General features: G+C 37.4%; 1 pseudogene; it reads right to left on the bottom strand.

The window, feature by feature from the left end:
- Positions 1-17,428: 17,428 nt before the first annotated feature.
- LOC138839800 (bifunctional phosphoribosylaminoimidazole carboxylase/phosphoribosylaminoimidazole succinocarboxamide synthetase pseudogene) lies at positions 17,429-18,674 on the bottom strand (annotated as a pseudogene).
- Positions 18,675-22,321: the final 3,647 nt, after the last annotated feature.

The raw sequence follows: 22,321 nt of genomic DNA, 5'->3' as shown, positions 1-22,321 counted from the left end.
CTTTCTTTGGATTTTAACATGATATATAAAATATGGCACCATTCATGCCATATCTCTGAAACTTATACAGCAACCAGTACATAAGACAGTGCTTAGTGTTTCTGTAAGGAAGCAAAGTGGCAAGGGGGGGCTCCATCTTGTTGATATGACCTCTGTGAAGAAGTGACTTTTTTCATTAGTTAACATTTGTAGCACATGCTCATATGTTTCTCTTTTATTTTATTAATGTACTGAATTTCATTGATTACTTTTTGTCAGGTCATTACTGATCAGGATAAAAATTAAAAATAGAAAACATCATCTTAACCATTTCTATATCCACAGTTCAAGTATATATATATATTCACAGTGCTGTGCAGTCAGTCTTCAAAATGTTTCATCTTGCAAAATTGAATATATGTGCCTTAGCATATTTCCATTTTGTCTATCCCAGCTTACAGCAACTACTTATCTAGTTTCTATTTCTGTAAGTCTGACATTTCATTTGTTTTGTTCTTTTATTAAATTTCTTCATTGTTATTGTATAGTTGATGTACAAAGGGGTTACAGTTACATAAATCAGATAAAGAATACTTTTCTTTTGAACAGGGATACGCACTAGACACTATTTTGAAAATAAATTATATAACATGTGGGTGGAAATGGGAGGGAAAGATGGGGAGAGAACAAGGGAAGGCTGATGTGGCTCAAAAAGTTAAAAATAATGAGTAGTTCATATGGGTGGAATCATAATGGTTTTTTGGTTTCATGCCGGTGAATGTAACTTCATAGAACTTTTTTAGTGTTCATTTTGTACAATGGTGTAGAGTTTTCTTCCCTTTCAGGGAAGAAAATGTTTCATCATAAGGATATTCCACATATGCAATTTTCTTTTTTTTTTTTTTTTTTGGTCGGTAGTGGGACTTGAACTCTGGGCCTGGGAGCTGTCCCTCAGCTCTTCAGCTCAAGGCGAGCGCTCTACCACTTGAGCTACAGCGCCACTTCCGGTTTTCTTGTGGTTTATTGGAGATAGGAGTCTCACAGTCTCTCCTGCCCGGGCTGGCTTTGAACCGCGATCCTCAGATCTCAGCCTCCTGAGTAGCTAGGATTACAGGCTTGAGCCACCAGCGCCCGGCTGCAATTTTCTTTTTATAATTTTTTTTAATTTTTTATTTTTTATTCTGAAAATACTGTACAGAGGGGTTACAATTACATGGGCAAAATAGTGAATACATTTCTTATCAAGCATTGTAGCCTCCTCCTTTGTTTCCCCTGTAGCCTCCTCCTTTGTTTCCCCTTCCCATACCTTCTCATCCTCCCCCCATCCCCCCACCTAATCCTCCCCCCACCCCACCAAAATTGTAAAGTTCGTTTTCAACATGACAACTTGTACTTCTCAATGTTGCAATGGGTCCATCTGTATCCTTATTTAAACGACTTGTTTTTCACCTTCCCCTCCACAAATTATACCGACATCAAATACAGTGAAAGCAGGGGTTATACTGTGGGGGAGAGACATACAAAGCAACAAAGAAATAATCTTATAAATGCGTTAGAAACAATTGCATGAAAGAAAAAAAAACATTTGAATACATATCTTAGGGTTCATTTTCCTAACATTACCTTATCTGACCTTTTCCGCTTGCCTTATACATATACTAGATATTGCAAATAAGGGAAACCATGGGACCTATGTTTCTTTGGGCTTGGCTTACTTATTTTCTTGTTTATAACCTGTATATTTTTTTTACTCCTTCATGCATCAACAAGCAATTACATTGTTTCTGAATATTGCTTCTTGCAAATACTAGTGACATAAGCACTTTCTTTCAAAAAGTGCATTCAATATTTTTTCAACAGTCCTGGGGCTTGAATTTAGGGCATATGTGCTGTCCTTGAGCTTTTTGCTAAAAGCAAGTACTTTTTTTCCAGTCCAGGAGCTTGAAACTCAGGCCTGGGTACACTCCCTGAGCCTCTCTGTGCTCAAGACAAGTACTGTACCACAAGTCACAGCACCACTTCCAACCTTTTCTGGTTATATGGTACTGAGGAATCCAACCAAAGGCTCCATGAAGTTTAGGAAAGCAATCTATTACTAAGTCACATCCCCAGTCTCAAGGCTAGTATAGTACTCTTGAGACACAGACCCACTTCTAACTTTTGAGAATTTTATTGGAGATAAGAGTCTCGTGGCCTTTCCTGTTTGGGATAATCAGATTTCAGCCTCCAGAATAGCAAGGATTATAGGCCTAAGTGAGCATACCTGGATCAATCACTTTTTTAAATTCCTTCTTACCTTGCTTTATTTTTCTTTTTTTGTATGTTTTTATTGTAAAAATACTGTGCAGAGGGGTTACAGTTACATGACCAAGGTAATGAGTCAATTTCTTATCCAGCATTGTTACCCCCTCCTTTATTTTTCCCCTACCATCCCTTCCATCCTGACCTATGCAACTCCTTCCTTCCTTGCCCTTATTCCCATCCCCTCAAAGATATAAAATCATTTTCAACATACTCTCTTGTATATCTCATTGTTACAATGGGTCATCCTGTATTATTTAATATATCTATATTTATATATATATAAGTTTTTTATTATGAAAATACCATACAGAGGAGTTACAATTACATGAGCAAGGTAATGAGTATATTTCTTATCAAGCATTGCTGACTCCTCCTTTGTTTCCCTTTACCAACCCTGCCTTCCCATCTCCCATCTCTCCCCTCTTCTATTCACCCATCCTGTATTCTTATTTCAGCTTTTTGTTATTTCCCTTCCCTTCCCCAAATTAGAAAAATGTATATGCAAGATGCAGGTAACTGGAATAAAATACAGTGACAATAGGGGTTGTACCATGGGGAAGAACATACAAAGAAACAAAAAATCGCATAGTACATTATAAGTACATTAAAAAGAACAACTAGAAAGATAAAATCCGTTCTGTCCCTATCTTGTGGTTCATTTCGCTAAGCATTGGGTTATATGCTCATTCATATATAGCCATTGAGCTCTTCTGCTTGTCCTAGACATATACTAGTTATTGCAGAAGAGGGAAACATGGGACCTATGTTTCTTTGAGTCTGGCTTACTTCAATTAATAATTTTTTTTCCAAGTCATTCCATTTCCTAACAAATGGAGCAATGTCGTTCTTTCTAATGGAGACATAGAATTCCATTATATACATGTGTGTGTGTGTGTGTGTGTGTGTGTGTATATTTGTGTATATATATGTATATACACACACATGTGTGTATACACACACACATATATACACACATGTATATATATAATATAGATAGATAGATAGATACACCACATTTTCTTGATCCATTAATCTACTGAGGGACATCTGGGTTGGTTCCATATCTTAGCTATGGTGAATAATGCTGCAATAAGAAAACTTATGCTGGTAGCTTTAGTATGACCTTGTTTGTGATTTTTTGGGTAAGTGCCCAAAAGTGGGATTGCTAGGTCATAGGGGAGCTCTATGTGGAGCCTTTGAGGAACCTCCATATTGCTTTCCAAAATGGTTGAACAAGATTACACTCCCACCATAAATGCAGTAGCATTCCCTTTTGGCCACATCCCCTCCAGAATCTGTTACTATTAGATTTCTTGATTATAGCCATTCTAACTGGGGTGAGGTGGAATCTCAATGCTGTTTTGATTTGCATTAATTATATAGCTAGAGAAGTTGAGCATTTCTTCATGTGCCTATTGGTCATACTTATTTCCTCTTCAGAGAAGTCTCTCTTTAAGCCTTTAGTGCACTTATTAATTGGTTGGTTGGTTCTTTGAGGATTTGTTGTTGGAGGATTTAACTTTTTGAGTTCTAACTATATTTTAGATATGAGATCATTGTCCCTTGTAGGTTTAGTGAAGATCTTCTCCCAGTCCGTGGGCTTTCTATTGATCTTGCTAGCTATGTCCTTTGCCATGCAGAAGCTCTACAGTTTTGTGCAATTCCATTTATCCAACCTTTCTTTGATTAGTTGTGTTTCTGGTTCTCTATTAAGAAAAATTTCGGCCTGTTCCAAGCAGCCCTAAAATTTCTACTGTTCCTTCCTGGAAGGAACCATTTCAGGGTGTCTGCTTTGTCTTAGAGGTCTTTGATCCATTTGGAGTTGATTCTGGTTCAGGGTGAAATATGTGAATTTAGCTTTAGTATTCTACACGTCTTTAACCAATTTTGCAAGCACCATTTACTGAAGAGTCTGTCTTTCTTCCATTATATTTTTTAGCTCCCTATTGAAGATTAGGTGGCTCTAGGTCTGTGGGGTCATTTCTGGCTCTTCAGTTCTATTACATTGGTCCTCAGATATGTTCTTGTGCCAGTACCAAGGTGTTTTGATTACTATGGCTTTAAAATAGAGTTTGAAGTTTGGTATTGACAGCACTATTCTTTCTGCTTAGGATTGTTTTTGCTATTTAGGGCCTTTTATTGTACCATATGAATTTTTGGATTTCTTGTTCTATTTTGTTGAAGGATGATGTTGGGGTATTGATAGGTCTCACACTGAATTTGTAGATAGCCTTTGGCAGTATTGCTATTTTCACGATGTTAATCCTCCTAATGCAGGAGCATGGGAGATTTGTTCACTTCCTTACTTCTACTTTAATTTCCCTTTTCAAGTTTTTAAAGTTTTCATCATAGAGGTCTTTAATCTTCATAGTTAATTTCTATGCATTTTATTTTTTGTGGGGCTATTACAAAAGGAGACACTTACCCTGATTTCACCCATGATCTCATTATTGGTACTAGTAAAGCCATTGATTCTTGCTTGATATCATGCTCATTTGTCAAAGTTTTGAATCAGCTCATGTAACTTGGGAGTGGAGTCCGTGGGGTTAAATACTAGATCATGTCATCTGCAAAAAGGGAGAGTTTTACTTCATCTCTCCCTATTTAGATCCCCTTTATGTTTGAATCTAGTCTTATTGCTCTTGCTAGGCATTCTAATACTAAATTGAAAAGAAGTGGAGAGAGTTGACATCCTTGGTCTTGAATTTAGAGGTAATGGCTTTAGCTTTTTGCCATTAAGGATAATGCTGGCTGTAGGTTTGTCATACATAGCCTTTATTATATTAAGGGAAGTTCCATGGATTCCTAGTTTTTCCAGAGCTTTTATCATAAAGGGGTGTTAAATCTTTTCAAATGCTTTTTCTGCATCTATTGAGATAATCATGTGGTTCTTATCCTTGCTCTTGTTGATGTGATGAATTATATAAATTTGCCTGTATGGATCCAGCTTTGCATCCCTGAAATGAATCCTGTTTGATTGTGTTGTACATTTCTGTTTATGATTTCTTGAAGCCAATTGCCAAAATTTTGTAGAGAAATTGTGAATTGATGTTCATCAAAGAAATGGATTTATAGTTTTCTTTCTTTGATGAGTCCCTACTGGTTTGGGGATGAGGGTAATGATGACTTTATAGAAAGAGTTTGGTAGTAAACTTTCATTTCAATTTCATTGAAGTGGTGGAGGAGTATTGGTGTGAGTTCTGCTTTGAAGGGCTTGTAAAATTCAGGTTTAAATACAGCCAGTCCTGGACTTTTCTTGGATGGGAAATCTCTTAATGTTATTTCTATTTCCATTTCTATTTCTATTTCTATTTCTGTTAAGTTGGTTAAACTCATTTTGATTTAGTTCGGTCATGTCAATATTTACTAGAAATTTGTCCATTTTTTTCCAGATTCTGAAGCTTATTAGCAAAATGTTTTGAGAAATAGTCCCTTAAAATGTTTTGTATCTTGCTTGTTTCTGTAAGGATGTTAAGATTTTCATCTCTGAGTTAGTTTATATGAGTGTGCTCTCTTCTTGTTCTGAAAAGATTTGCTAAGGGTCTGTTAATTTTGTTAATTCTTTAGAAGAACCAATTTTTATTTTGTAGATATTTTCTATGTTTTGTTTGGACTCTAATTCATTTAATCGTTTAATTCTGAATTAATTTTAATTATTTCTTTCCATCTGCTAGATTAAGGTTCATCTTGTTGCTCTTTTTCAAGGAGCTTCTGGTGTGTCCTTATATTGCTGGTTTCAGATCTCTCCAATTTGTTGATATAGGAATTCAGAGTTATACACTTTCTCTGAGTACTGCCTTTGCTGTTTCCCCGACAGCCTGGTGATTTGTGCACTCTTTTTTTTGTTAAATATCATGAACACTTGAATTTCCTTTCCAATCTCTTTTATGATCCACTGCTGGTTCTAGAGTGGGTTGATCAACCTCCATGTACTACAGGATTTTCTTTGGTAGCTTTTGGTGTCAAATTCTAATTTTATTCCCTTGTGGTCTGAGAGAATGCAGGGTATAATTTCAATGCTTCTCAATTTGGAAAAATTTGCTTGGTGACCTAAAATATAACCTATTTTGAATAATGTTCCTTGTGCTGCTGAGAAGAACGTGTACTCTGATGCTGCTGTGTGAAATATTTGGTAGATGTCTGTTAAGTCTAGTTGATCTATGCAGTTATTTAGGTCTAAGGGTTCTCTCTTGAGTTTTTTCTGGGATGAACTAACCAGCAGAGATAGTGGTGTGTTAAAGACCCAACAATTATTGTCTTTGGATCTCTGGATGGCTTGAGGGAAAGTAGTGTTTCTTGGATAAATTTGGGTGTTCCGTCATTTGGGGGATAGATGTTTACAACTGAAATACCCTCCTGAAGGAGAGATCCCTTATTTAATATACAATGACTTTATGTATTCTAATTTTAATCTGAAGTCTATTTTATCTGATATTAGGATTGCAACTTCGGCCTGTTCCTGGGTCTTGTTGCTTGGTAGATTTTATTCTAGCTTTTCACTTTCAGAATGTTTGTTTTTGTGGGTAAGGTGTATCTCTTGAAGGCAGCAGAAAGAAGGATCTTGCTTTTTTATCCAACTGCACTCCACTTTTTCTGAGGCTATGCCAACTGGGTTCTTCCTCTGCTTCTTTTTTTTTAAAAATTTTTATTATAAAAATACTTACTGAGGAGTTACAATTACATGGGCAAGATAATGATTATATTTCTTATCAAACATTTTTGATTCCTCCTTTATTTCCACTTCCTATCCCTTCCCATATCCCGCCCTCCGCGCTCCCATATCCCTCCCCCTCCTTCCCCCACCCCCTGCCAAAGGTGTAAAGTTCGTTTTTCAACATAACGATTTGTACATCTCATTGTTGCAATGGATCCACCTGTATCCCTATTTAAACAATTTGTTTTCTTCCCTTCCCCTCCACAAATTATAGCAACATCAAATACAGTGAAAGCAGGGGTTATATTGTGGAGGAGGGACATACAAACAATAAAGAAATCATCTTATAAATATGTTAGAAACAATCACATGAAAGTAAAAATCATTTGAATACTTATCTTGGGGTTCATTTCACCTAACATCAACATATCTGACCTTTTCTGCTTGTCTCTGACATATACTAGTTATTACAAATAAGGGAAAACATGGGGCCTATGTTTCTTTGGGCCTGGCTTACTTCACTTAATGTAATTTTTTTCCAAATCTTTCCCATTCCTAACAAATGGGACGATGTCATTCTTTCTGATTGATGCATAGAATTCCATTATATGTATGTATGTATGTATGTATGTGTATATATATATATATATATATATATATACCACATTTTATTGATCCATTCATCTACTGAGTGGCCATCTGGGTTGGTTCCATATCTTAGCTATGGTAAATAATGCTGCAATAAACATAGTCGTGCTGGTAGCTTTAGTATGGTCTTGTTTATGAACATTTGGGTAAATGCCCAAAAGTGGGATTGCTGGGTCATAGGGGAGCTCTATGTGGAGTCTTTTGAGGAACCTCCATACTGCTTTCCAAAGTGGTTGAACAAGATTACACTCCCACCAACAATGCAGTAAGGTTCCTTTCTGTCCACAGCCCTTCCAGCATCTTTTGTTATTATAGTTCTTGATTATAGCCACTATAACTGGCAAATTTCTCTGCTTCTTGGAATCTATTTTTGGGGGCTGTTTCTTGGCCTTTATTTTGCTCTTCTTGGTTTTCTATGTGTAGGACATCTTTATCTATCTTTGTAAAGATGATTTGGTGGAGATATGTTGTTGCAATTTTTCTTTGTTGTAGAAGGTTTTTATTTGACCTTCCATTATGAAGGAGAGTTTTGCCTGGTTCGGTATTCTTGGTTTATACTTGTTTGTCTTTAGGTTGTGGCATACATCATTCCAGGCTCTTCTTGCTTTAATTGTCTCTGCTGAATAATCTGAAGTTATTCTAATTGGTTTCCCTTTATAGGTGATTGATCTTTTCTCCTTGACAGCTTTAAGGATCTTTTCCTTGGTCTGGATTGATCCTGTGTGGATTAATGTGACAGTGGGATGTCCTGTTCTGGTCTTGTGTATTTGGTGTTCTAAAAGCTTCTTGTATCGGATTGGCCTATCTTTTTGCATGTTTGGGAAGTTCTCTGCTAGGATCCTCTTAACTAAGTTCCCTAGATCATTAACTTCTGTCTCTAGGAGTTCCTCTATACCCATTATTCTCAAATTAGGCCTTCTGATGGTATCTTCTATCTGATGAATAGATCTATCATATTTCTTGGATTTGTCTTGGATAGTTGTCTGTTCTTTCTCTACAATGTCGAGGCTGTCATCAATCCCCACGTTTCAAACTGCATGGTCTAACCTACTGTCAAGACTTTCTACTTTGTTTTATATTTCTTTTCCTTCTAATTGGTGGGCTTTAATGGCTTCAAATTCTTGGTTGGAGCTTTGTTTTAGATCTTCTATGGACTTTTTTACTTCCTTAATTTGGTGTTCAGTGCTCATTCTCAAATCCCTTAGTTGATTTTTTATGGTTACATTGGACTCCCTTTCCTTCTGTTGGGCTTCATTCAGCATTCCCTTTTTGTGGCAAAAAAAAGGACCAAAGGAAAAATAGTATAAAAAGGATATATAAAAAAGAAACAACAAAAAAACCCTAAAATAAAATGAAAAAATAGACAACAGTCCAAAAAATTAGGTAAAAAAAGTTCTTTTTTTTATTTTTTAAACGGGGGGTGGTGGCGGATCTTGTGTCTCCCCTGTGTCTGTAACCAGTCTCTTGGAAGTATAGTCTCTCATTTGCTTGTGCTGTTTGGTTGTCCTGTGGCTTGGTTGATCTATTGTTTGTTTGAGCAGGCTAAAAGAATCTCTTGAATGATAGAGGTGATGATTAAAGTTGGTAAGTAGTTAAGTTGGCCATTATTTAAATAAGGTCAAGATTAATACACTGATATAAAGCCTGCATCTCATTCTTTATGTCTATGAAATTGTCTATGCACTATTGTTTGTCAATTTTTTAATATGTGATTCCCAAGGATGTGAGCTGTCTTGGATACAGAGCCATTCAGTTAAAAATCCACGGTTTCAAGGTTTATCCTAAAGTGCTATATCCAGTTAAAAATTAATTACACTGTGTAATCTGTTGATATTTGAAAAAGCCCATCATGTCAATAAATTAACTATTATTGAGTTTCATCATTACAGATTTTATCCTCTGAAGCATTGTCTCAGACCCACAGATAAAGAATTCTTACAAGCATTGTTTGGTCAAATCTAACTTCTATTCTTAACAAGCTCCAGGTAAGACCTGTTTAAAAACTATTTCTATTGATCTCCTTGTTGAGTCAATTGAACTATATGGGCAAAACTCATTTGATCTAAGGATTGTTGGTTGAATCCAGCCTGGGTAGAAAAGTCCATGTGAGCATTTACCCAAATGTTTACAAACAAGACCACACTAAAGCTACCAGCACAACTATGTTTATTGCAGCATTATTTACCATAGCTAAGATATGGAACCAACCCAGATGCCCTTCAGTAGATGAATGGATCAAGAAAATGTCGTATATATACACAATGGAATTCTATGCCTCCATCAGAAAGAATGACATTGCCCCATTTGTTAGGAACTGGAAAAACTTGGAAAAAAACATATTAAGTGAAGTAAGCCAGGCACAAAGAAACACAGGTCCCATGGTTTCACTTATTTGCAATATCTAGTATATGTATGAGTCAAGCGGAACAAGTCAGATAATGTGATGTTAGGAAAATGAATCCTTAGATAGGTATTTTAATGTTTTTTTTTCTTTCATGCATGTGTTTCTAACGCATTTATAAGTTTATTTCTTTGTTGCTTTGTATGTCCCTCCCCCACATTATAACCTCCGCATTCAATATATTTGATGTCAGTACAACTTATGGAGGAGATGGGGAAAAACAAGTCATTTAAGGATTCAGGTGGACCTGTTGCAACAATGAGAAGTACAAATTGTCATGTCAAAAAGGAGCTTTACAATGTCGGTGGGGGGGAGCGGGGGGGGGGGGGAAAGGATTGGGTGGGGGGGAGTGGGGAGGCTGGGAAGGGAGCTGAAGGGTAAACAAAGGAGGAGGCTGCAATTCTTGGTAAGAAATGTATGCATTATCTTGCCCATGTAATTGTAACCCCTCTGTACAGTATGTTCACAAATAAAATAAAATACAAAATAAAAAGTTATGAAGAGCTCCAAAAAAAAGAAAAAGAAAAAGAAAAGTCCCTGTGAGACACTTATCTCTAAATATCCATCAGAATGCTTGATGTGGCACTCTGGCTCAAGTGGTAGAGTGCTAGCCTTGAGCAAAAGATCTCAAGGGCTATTCCCAGGACCTGAGTTCAAGCCCTGTGTCTGACAAAAGAAATCCCAGTGGAAACAGACACCCCTGGGACAAAACTTGTCTTGGCTATGAAAGTCTATCCTGAGCAGATGACAAGAGATGTTTTCACATATTAAATGAAATCAAATTGTGCTTGTCCTTTCAAAATTAACCAGAGCTGGGAGATCAAAAGAAAATAGTTAACAAGTGTTCCCATCTAATCTTTATACCTGCCTTCCTACTAACTGGACAACAATTTATGTTCTTGCGTTTGTCACCTGCTTTTTCTATTTATAGTAAGTCTTGTACTGATGACAATTTGCCTTTGCACCTTCCTGGGGCTCCCATCCATGCTATATAGTCCAGACATCCAGAGCCTAGACATCTGTAATCTAGTTACAAGAAATGATTAAGGACCTCCACAGCTCCCTTGACCACTCTAATCCAGCCCCAGCTTCTAACTGGTTATTCTTACCCAGTCCAACATGCCTTCCCCTACCCAGTACCAGGAACCCTAGATACTCCCTTCCTGCCTCCAGTTCAGTTATATGGAAAGTCGTCCTTTCCTGTAATAGACCACAACTGGGGTTGTGTCCCAAATGAAACTTCTCTTGACTTGTGATGAGGGTATACTCCCTGTGTCATTCATATAAACCTGTCCTGACAACGTTTGAGCCTGTTTCCTCATCTTCACCCTATTTCAGGAACATAACAATAGATGATAGGAATGGCTCCAAATGTCATCTATGTAGAATTCCTTCTACTAGGACTTTTAACAGTCATTCTCTTATTCCTCCTTGGGCCCAGTTTTCTTAACCCTTTTCAAAACTTTCTCTTTAACAGGATCAGAGACCTCACTCAGGATACTACCTGGGAGCAATTCATGCCACCTTATTGCCGCAGAAAATCAGAGGCTTCACTTAGACTGGCTTGCCCTGACTAGCACAGACCTAGACCCTGAAGACCCTAGCCCCAGTGACTCTTTGATGTCCCTATGTCAGCAGGAAGTAGTCAAAAAAGACCACATCATTCCTCAAATTTTTACACCCCTTCAGAGTTTCAAACGATACGAATCTCTTTTGATCTCATAATTTCATGTTGCTTCCATGGCCCACTGACCACCCTCTTCTGGGGACCTCTCTTAGTTCTCAGGAACATTTCACCCCTGAACTTATCTGAAAGTGGAGGACTATCTGAATGTTCAGGACTGCCAGCATCAGGTTGATACCCATACCATAAGACCCCAAATGGGACTCTTTGCACCATAAATCCCAAACAAGACAGTTCAGACAATAAATCCCCAATAAAACAGGAAACATAATTTCCAAATAAAAGTATAACTTCTTTCCCTGTCTTTTCTTCTAGTCCAAGTTTTATCCATCCAAAAGACCCTATATGAAAGACTTGTCTGTCCCTTCTTAGTCTGCTTTCTGTATGCAAAGACAGAATATGAAAGATTGACCCCCACCCCTATTTTCTCAGGTCCATAAGGGTCTCAGACAAGTTAGATATATGCAGACTGTTTAAAGCAGGCAGGCAAATTCACATTTTCCTAATTTACAGACCTTAATATAAGGAATATAATAAGGGATAAAAATTTTGTTTCAGCTCACAACTTTAGAGTTTTCAAAATATCCTGGTGCAGATGGCAGAGTGGAGAAGAGTCTCACATATCAATCTGGTGAGTAAATAGAGAAATAGAGACAATGACTTTGCTAGCTGGCTCACCCTTTTCCATAAGTATTATACTTAGACTGCTAAGTTTGTGTCCAATTCAGAATTCAGGTTATTTCTTCTTCCTTTAGTAATGATTTCTAGAAATCCTCACATATTCACACAGAAATTTTTTGGGTTTTTTTGTTTTTGTTTTCTGTCCCACCTCTCAGCCAAACATACAAACAAACTCAGAGTGAAGGGTTGGAAAATGATCTACTAATCAAATACCCCCAGTAAGAAAGCAGGTGTAGCAATCCTGATATCTGACAAAATAAACTTTTCATTAAAATCAATACAAAAAGACAAGGATGGACACTACATATTAATACAGGGAACAATCCAAGAGGAGGATCAATTTATATTCCCCAAACATTGGTGCACCCAAAGCAAATACTCTCAAACTTACCGAATAAAATAGATCCCAATACGATAATACTAGCAGACTTTCACACGCCACTCTCACCAAAGGACAGGTCTACCAACCAGGGGATTGGCAAAGAAACTACCGAATAAAGTGGAACTAACTGACATCTACCCTAAAACCTGACATTTCACCCTAAAACAACACAGTACACATTCTCCTCAGCAGCTCATGGAACTTTCTCCAAAATAGACCATATCATAGTTCATGCAAGGAACTTAAGCAAATAAAAGGGGACTGACATAATCCCCTGTATCCTATCTGACCTGAATCAAGCTAGTTCTCAATAACAAAGCATACCAGAGAAATTACTCAAATACATGGAAATTGAACAGCATGCTTCTAAGCAATGCCTGGTTAACGGAAGAGGTTAAAGAAGAAATTAAAAATTCCTACAACTCAATGAAAATGACACATCACAAAAGAAACGTGTGGGACACAGCAAAAGCAGTCCTGAGGGGCAAATTTATTGTCTTCAGTGCCCACATCAAGAAAATAGAGACAGACCAAGCAAATAATCTCATGTTGCAATTAAAACAGCTAGAAAAACATGACAAAATGGAGCCTAAAGTTACTAGATTGAACCAGATAACTAAAATAAGAGCAGAGATTAATGAAATAGAGAATAGGAGAATCATAGCCAAAATTAACCAAACTAAAAGCTGGTTCTTTGAAAAAATAAATTAAATTGATGGACCATTGGCAAGATTAATTTAAAAAAGAAGAGAGGAAACCCATATTAACAAGATTAAGGATGCCACGGGAAAAATCACATGTACCCAAGATATCCAAACAATTTTAGTGGACTATTTTCAAAAGTTATACTATCTAAAGAAAGAAAATCTGGCAGAAATGGATGCAGTATTAGAGAAATACAAGTTGCCCAAACTGAGCAAAGAAGAAGGAAATCAAATAAATAAGCCAATATCCTAAACGAGATACAGTAAGCAATCAGAAGTCATCCAACAAAGAAAAGTCCAGGACCAGATGGATTCACAACAGAATTCTATAAGACTTTTAAAGAAGAACTAATACCCATACTCCTCAAGCTCTTCAGAGAAATAGAGAAGGAGGGAGCTATCCCAAACTCATTCTATGATGCCAATATCACACTCAACCCCAAACCACGCAAAGACCCAAACAAAAAAGAGAATTACAGGCCAATTTCCTTGATTAACACAGATGAAAAGATCCTTAACAAAATTCTAGCTAACAGAATCCAGAAATACATTTAAAAAATCATACACTACAACCAGGTAGGCTTCATCCCAGGGATGCAGGGATGGTTTAACATATGTAAGTCAATAAATATAATACAACACATCAACAGAGCCAAAGTCAAGAATCACCTGATTATCTCCACAGACACAGAAAAGGCCTTTGATAAAATACAACATTCATTCATGTTTAAAGCTCTGGAGAAAATAGGAATAGAAGGAACATTTCTTAAAACAGTAAAAGCCATTTATGACAGATCAATAGCCAATATTATACTTAATGGGGAAAAGCTACAACCAATTCTCCTAAAATCAGGAACAAGGCAAGGATGCCCACTGTGTCTCCACTCCTCTTCAATATATTCCTGGAACCCTTAACCAGGGCAATAAGGCAAGAAAAAGACATTAAAGGGATCCGCATAGGGAAAGAATTTAAACTATCCCTTTTTGCAGATGACATGATATTATACCTTCATGATCCCAAAAACTCCATCCTCCAACTCTTAGAAATCATAAATCACTTCGGCAAAGTAGCAGGATACAAAATCACCTCAAAAAATAGGTCGCCTTCCTGTACATTGACAATGTACAAGCAGAAAGGGAAATAAAGGGAGCAATCCCATTCACAATAACCTCCCTCAAAATAAAATATTTAGGAATTAACCTAACCAAAGATGTTAAAGAACTATTTAATGAATACTAGAAAATTAAAGAAAGAAATTACAGAAGACACTAGGAAACGGAAAGACCTCCCATACTCTTGGATAGGCTTCCTTAATATAGTGAAAATGGCAATAGTGCCAAAATTAATACACAAATTCAACGCAATTCCTATAAAAATCCCAAAGATGTACATCTCTGAAATACAGAAAACAGTCCAAAAATTCATATGGAACAACAAAAGATCTAGAATATCCAAACCAATTCTAGGTAATAAAGACATCATCGGAGGGATATCCATGCTGAACTTCAGACTCTACTATAGAGCCATAATAACAAAGACATCATGGTACTGGCACAAAAAAAGACCTGAAGAACAATGGAATAGAATAGAAGATCCAGAAATAAATCCACATGCCTACAGTCAGCTGATATTTGACAAAGGAGCCAAAGACATACAATGGAAGAAACACAGCCTCTTTAACCACTGTTGCTGGGAAAACTGAGAAGCCACATGCAGAAGATTAAAAGTGGACCCCAGCCTATCACCATGCACCAACATCAACTCAAAATGGATTAAATACCTCAACATCAGAACTGAATCTCTGAAACTACTGAAGGATAGAGTAGGAAAGACATTTGAATTTATAGGAACAGGAAGAAACTTCCTGAACAGAGTCCCAGGTTCACAACAAATTGGAGATAGACTGGACAAATGGGACTATCTTAAAATAGAAAGCTTCTGCACAGCTAAAGCTATAACAACCAAGCTCAAAAGACAACCGACTAAGTGGGAAAAATATTTACCAGCAATATATCAGACAAAGCTTATATCCAGCATATACAGGGAACTCAAGAAACAAATCCCTCCCAATCCTAACAAACCAATTACTAAATGGGCAAGGGAACTAAAGAGAGAGTTCTCAGATGAAGAGATAAAAATGGCAAAGAAACACATGAGGAAATGTTCACCATCCCTGGTTGTGAAGGAAATGCTAATAAAGACAACCCTGAGATACCACCTTACCCCAGTTAGAATGTCCCACATCTTCAAGTCAGCCAACGACAAATACTGGAGGGGGTGCAGAGAAAGAGGAACCCTATTACACTGCTGGTGGGAATGTACACTTGTATACCACTTTGGAAAGCAGTCTGGAGGGTCCTCAGAAAACTAAACATTGATCTCTCTTATGACCCAGTCATACCATTTCTAGGCATCTACCCTGAACAACAGGAACCAGTATACAAGGACCCATGCACCTCCATGTTTATTGCAGCACTGTTCACAATAGCCAGGATATGAAACAACCCAGATGTCCCATCATAGATGAATGGATACAAAAGTTTTGGTATCTATACACAATGGAATATTATGCAGCCATTAGAAATGACAAAATAATGTCATTTGCAGGGAAATGGATGGAAATAGAAGAAATCATGTTGAGCGAGGTAAGCCAAGTGCAAAGAGACAAACAGTACATGGTCTCCCTGATTACTGGATGTTAAATCCAAATATTAGGTGATACAACAAAATTAGCAGGACTTTAGAAACAAAGGATTTCCACTCATCTGGTCTAACCACTACTAAATAACCCCATGCTGCTGATCACATGTATGGTATATGTGTGTACACCAGAGGGGAACAAGTAAATGACATAGAACTAGAGGGAATCAGGGAAAAACATATAACAGTGGGACACATCAGCTGCACTGGACATTGACCAAAATGAACTAAGCAACTCAATGGCAGGGATGGGAGGGAGGAAACAAGTGGGAAAGAGGGAACAGTTGATGCTATGGAAAACAAAACAAATGTACATATCTCCCAATGTGGAAGAAATAACTGCATCGCAAAGCTCATAGAACTCATAAATGTTATAGACCGTGATAGACAATTTGCTCCAGGAAAGTTAGAATGTGTTTGTGACTTTAACTGAGCATCACTATCCCACAATACTGTAAAATTTGGGAAATTATGTACCCACTTAATCACAATAAAAAATGTGAAAAAAATTTGTGTTGTAACACTTCGTGAATAATATAAAATGAACTATAGCATTTCCATGTAATTGTTTGCTTTGCTCTGTCTATACAATTATAAAAGACTTATATGCCATAAAATGTCAGCTTCTTCATTTGCTAGAGCTTTTTTTTAAAAAAAAAGTTAAGTAAGATTTATTTAGTTTCTCACTTAAGATGGCAAAGGGACTCCTTTTTCTAAGGAAAAGTGTACTGATAACAAAAATGGTCTCAGAAAAGTCCCCTTTCCACTCACTGTGTATCCTCACTTCATGTTTCTCCCAGTATCAATCTCAGCTTCCTTTGTTTCTATGTTACTGGGGATTGAACCCAAGGTCTTGTCCATGTTTTCCTGGCATATGTAAAGGGTCCTTGAAAAATAAAACTTCAAATCTGAAGACCAGAAACTGAAAGCATTTCAGTCTCCAAAATTTGCATGAAGACACAAAATGGGGGGTAATAACTTCAGAGCTTTAGAAAAAGACATTTGCATTTACAAAATATATTTGATTCAGGTATGTTACCTATTAGCTAACAGTAACCATGTAGAGGGGGAAAAGATTAATTCTAAAATGCTATAATATTTTTGCTACCTATATAGTAAATACTAATAGCAATTTTACTAATCCTTGTGTCTAGAAATTCTTATATGCTAGTAAACTATTCCCATTCATTTAAAATCATCTTTTTACCTTGCTTCTTCTTGGCTATGAAACTAGGAATTTATTGTTTTCAGAAGAATGAAATAACATTTCATTCATGAATGACTTTTTTCTTATAAATTACATTCTCTGATTTTCTTGTCATCTTGCTTCAAGGAAATCCACGTGTTCAGTATGCTTGCTCACAGTTTGGCCCATACCAAATGGTTGTTTAGTCCAAATATCGGAGGAGCAAACTGAGCTGAAACTTCTGTAGATTGTATGGTTAAGCGGCCAAGACCAGTAGGCAGTCGAAGAGATGAGCACACCTCCTGAGCTCCCGAGTCTGTTGTGAGGGGAGGACAGCTGATGACAGGATATGCAGTGTTTTCAGACATTACTGGGCCCAAGCCATTGCTTCTGCCTGCCACAGCCACAGACACAGTAGGAATGCCATCTCCTTCATACTCTGCCTTAATCCTCAGTGTTTCATCTGGTCCTTTATGAGTAGATGTTACCCGAAGTTCACATGGAATTCCAAAATTTCCACAAGCTTTTCAAAATTTTCTCACAATGACTGAGATCAGAAATTGAACCCATCAATACTACAACTCTGCACTGACTGTCTGATTTCAGGAGTAACTCTACTCTCTCTGAGACCCATTCAAAATTTTCCTTTACCATCTGAATTCCCTCAGGAGTTACAAGTTTGAGGTCACTATAAGACTGTTTGTCTTTCTGCTGGCTCCAATCTCCTGATGGCCAGAGTCTCCAGGAGTCATTATCAATAACGTCAGCCAGAACAATCTTTTTACTGGTTATATCAACATGAAATTCAATCTTCATATCAACCAGTGTACAGTTCTGGGCCAACCACGATTTCTCCAGTATTTCAAAAATAGCTTGTGTAGCATGACTCATGATATCCACTTCAGTCTGGCCTGTATCAAGTCCAGCAAGGCAAAACGTTGCTGCTATTAGCTTTTTCTCAGACCACTGCGGATCATTGTTGGCATCATCCTTGAAAAACATCTCCACTTTTGGGGGAGAAAACTTATATTCTTCCTTGACACCAGAATTTCTTTTGAGAAAGGAGCCAGTTTGCTGTTCTCTTGCACACCCACTCAATTGGAATCACTGCACACTGAGGTGCAAAAAACGCTGTCTCCAATGTTTTCCAGGGAAAACAGTTTTAATACCTGCTTCCTGTAACAACTAAAAAATACAACTGGTAATATTATTGGAGATTGCAGCTTTTCCTTCCCAGTGATTCTTTATAGCTGCATTTCCTGCTGTAATCTGGTCCTTGGATTGCAAGGGGACTTTTCCTGGGTTATTTACCAATTCATAGACTTCTTTTGTTTTCCTCTCATAAAGTTTTTTTTTTTTTTTTTTTTTTTTTTACCAATGGTGAGCAACTCAACAGTCTCCATTGTCCTGAGCGGGCTGGAGTCTCTGAGCAGAGTCGCCAGGATCTGTAAAAGTGCGGTTTTACAGTCAGAGAGGTTTAAGAACGCTGAAGGGAAGTGCTGGCTACAGACACGCCTTGGGCCTTGCTCAGTAGACTCGCATGGCTCCACATGCACTCTGGTAGCAGGGCTGCACGTGGAGGGTCTCCGGTGACACCACCACAGAGAGGGAGGGCTTCCCAGGGGAGTTCTGCCAGAGCTTTTAGGAAAGCCTTAGAAATAGTAGACACATTCACTTCAATAATAATGCATGATAGTTTAGTATGATCATACAGAAACATGAGCATCAAATATTTTTCCTACTAAGGGTCTTTTCAAGTTCGTATTTGTTTAAACACTAATAAACATGTTTGCTTCTTTCAGAAATGTGTTTGTACATTGTTTTGATTCACTTTCAAATGGTATGCCTCCAACATCTGAAAAATGGACATTAAAAGGCTTCATTATTATTTACATATTTTTCTGTAATAAAATAGTATGAGTGCAGTAAGGAATTCTGGAAACAGAAAGATATAAAACAACATTACAACGACTATACATTGTATGTGACAAAACACAGATTTAAGGTGGGCACAACATTGACAAAGCATCGGTTGTACTGCATCCGCCTCTTGGCCCGGCCAGTCTTCTTCTTCTCCTATTTGGCCACCTTGGGAGCCTGACCTCTCACTTTTCCAGTACAGGCCAAGGATCCATGGACTTTATCTCCAAGCAGGCCGTCGACTATCTGTAGGGTAGCCAGGGCCTCCACCCCACACTGGCCGAGGGTAACGTCATCCCCCAGTGGCATCCCTGCCAGGAGCAGGACTTGATCTTCTGGGACGATAGCCCCAAGGGAGGCCACATGAGCCTTGATCTGAGTGATCGTCTCCTGGCAGGTCACCTCAAGGGTGTAGAGCTCCTAGGCGCCGACAGACAACTTCATATTGGCAACAGAACCCTGGGACCAGCAACCACTACCGTGAAGATGGAGTCAAGAAAGACATAACATAATAAAATGTTCACTGATAATATATGACAAATACATAGTATACATATAAGTAAATATCCAAAATATAATTGTCATTTCATAATATTACATGGATAATATGTTATACATGTGGATGGCAGTCTTAGACAATTATAAAAGGGAAAGAAAATTTTCCCATCCTCTACACTGAAGTCACATTTAAATTGACTTTTACATGTTTTAGCTACTATTTTTTTTTTGAAACACATGTAAGTTCAGCTATTTGGAGTAACAATGATTAAAATTCTTTATGAAAATAAGCAATTATGGTTTTAATATCCTACTTAAGTAATGAAATTTCAGATTATAAAATGCCATCGAGCCATGATTAGTTGTATGTTCTGGAACTCACAAAACTCAGGGATGTTAGGAGCACCCAAGCCAACTCTTTTGAAAATCACCACTCCGAAAACCCAGCTGCTGACCAGGCAGGATGTCCTCAGTGTGTGTGAAGCTGTTTTTTAGCAGTCAGGATGTGCATCAGGAGCATTGCAAGAGAGAGGCAAAGAGTCTCTGAAACATTAATACCAGATAGGTTGTGAGAGTTAGTAAGCTTAAACTATTTAGTTTAGATCAACATTATCAGAAAGATATGCTGTTAGCCAAATATGAAAGGTAACACTAAACAAAAAACTCACAGGGTCATAAAGTTAGAAATATGCAGGAAAAATATAATGAGTCAGTATATCAGCTACACTAGTTTCAATAACAAAATACCATGAGTTAGGTAGCCTCAAAATAGAAAGTTATAAGACAGACACTGGTGGCTCATGCCTATAATCCTAGATCAACAGTAATCTGAAATCTGAGGAATGAGGTTCAGGCCAGTGAGGAAAGTTTGTTTATTCTTATCTCCAATTAACCACTAAAAAGATGGGAAGTGAAGGTGGGGCTCAAAAACTAGTATTTTAGCATTGAACACAAAAGGCTCAGATACAATGCCTATGCCTTGAGTTCAGGCCTAAGGACTGCCAGAAAAAGAAAAAGAGTAGAGTATTATTTTCTCACAGTTAGGGAAGCTAGAAGCTCAAGATCAAGATGCCACCAGTATTTGAACCTAAAGAAGAGGATAAATCTGTTTTATTTAATAGTTTGACAATTTTTATATTAATCATCCAAAAGGACTCTCATGGGAACATTCAGAATAAAGCTTAAAAATATGGTCTCTAGTTGAACTATTAAATGAACCATCAAAGTCCATTTGCTTAAAAATGCATAAGAATTTCAAGTTGTAAATATCAGAGCATTAAATGAAACATAAGCCCTTTATGTTACTGCACAGATTAAATGCTAATGGAAACATCATTGCTTGATTTATCTAAATGTGTATTTAATGTGCTATTGGCAAGTTCTATTGAATATATTAAAATATGCCATGAATGACTTTGATTTATGTATTTTTCTCTTTCTTTTTTGTGAACATACTGTACAGAGGGGATACAATTACATGGGCAAGATAATGAGTACATTTCTTATCAAGCATTGCAACCTCCTCCTTTGTTTACCCTTCATATCCCTTTCCAGCCTACCCCGCCCCTCCCACCCAATCCCCCCACCCCAGCGCCCCCCCCCCACCAAAGTTGTACAGTTCATTTTGGACATGACAACTTGTATTTCTCATTGTTGCAACGGGTCCAAATGAATCCTTAAACGACTTGTTTTTCCCCATCTCCTCCACAAAGTATACATACATCAAATACAGTGAACACAGGGGTTATACTGTGGGGGAGGGACATACAAAGAAACAAAGAAATAATCTTATAATTGCGTTAGAAACAAATGCATGAAAGAAAAAAAAACATTTAAAATACATATCTTAGGGTTCATTTTCCCAATATCACCTTATTTGACCTTTTCTGCTTGACTCATACATATACTAGATATTACAAATAAGGGAAATCATGGGACCTATGTTTCTTTGGGCTTGGCTTACTTCACTTAATATAATTTTTTCTGTCTTTCCATTTCCTAACAAATGTGGCAATGTCATTCTTTCTGATGGAGGCATAGAATTCCATTGTGTATATATACCACATTTTCTTCATCCATTCATCTACTGAGGGGCATCTGGGTTGGTTTCCTATCTTAGCTATGGTAAATAATGCTGCAATAAACATAGTTGTGCTGGTAGCTTTAGTGTGGTCTTGTTTGTAAACATTTGGGTAAATGCCCATAAGTGGGATTTCTGGGTCATAGGGGAGGTCCATGTGGAGTCTTTTGAGGAGCCTCCATACTACTTGCCAAAGTGGTTGAACAAGTTTACACTCCCACCAACAATGAAGTAAGGTTCCCTTCTGTCCACATCCACTCCAGCATCTGTTGTTATTAGAGTTCTTGATTTTTGCCATTCTAACTGGTTATCTCAATGTTATTTTGATTTGCATTTCTTTTATGGCTAGGGAGGTTGAGCATTTCTTCATGTGTCTATTGGCCATCTTTTTTTCTTCACAGAAGTTTCTCTTTAAGTCTTTAGCCCACTTATTTATTGGGCAGTTTTTTCTTTGAGGATTTGTTGTTGGGGGATTTAATTTTTTTGACTTCCATGTATA

Source organism: Dipodomys merriami, unplaced genomic scaffold, assembly GCF_024711535.1.
Source record: "Dipodomys merriami isolate MVZ:Mamm:240054 unplaced genomic scaffold, mDipMer1.0.p SCAF_3, whole genome shotgun sequence".
Lineage (NCBI taxonomy): Eukaryota > Metazoa > Chordata > Mammalia > Rodentia > Heteromyidae > Dipodomys > Dipodomys merriami.
This window is presented reverse-complemented; position numbering and strand designations above follow the sequence as displayed.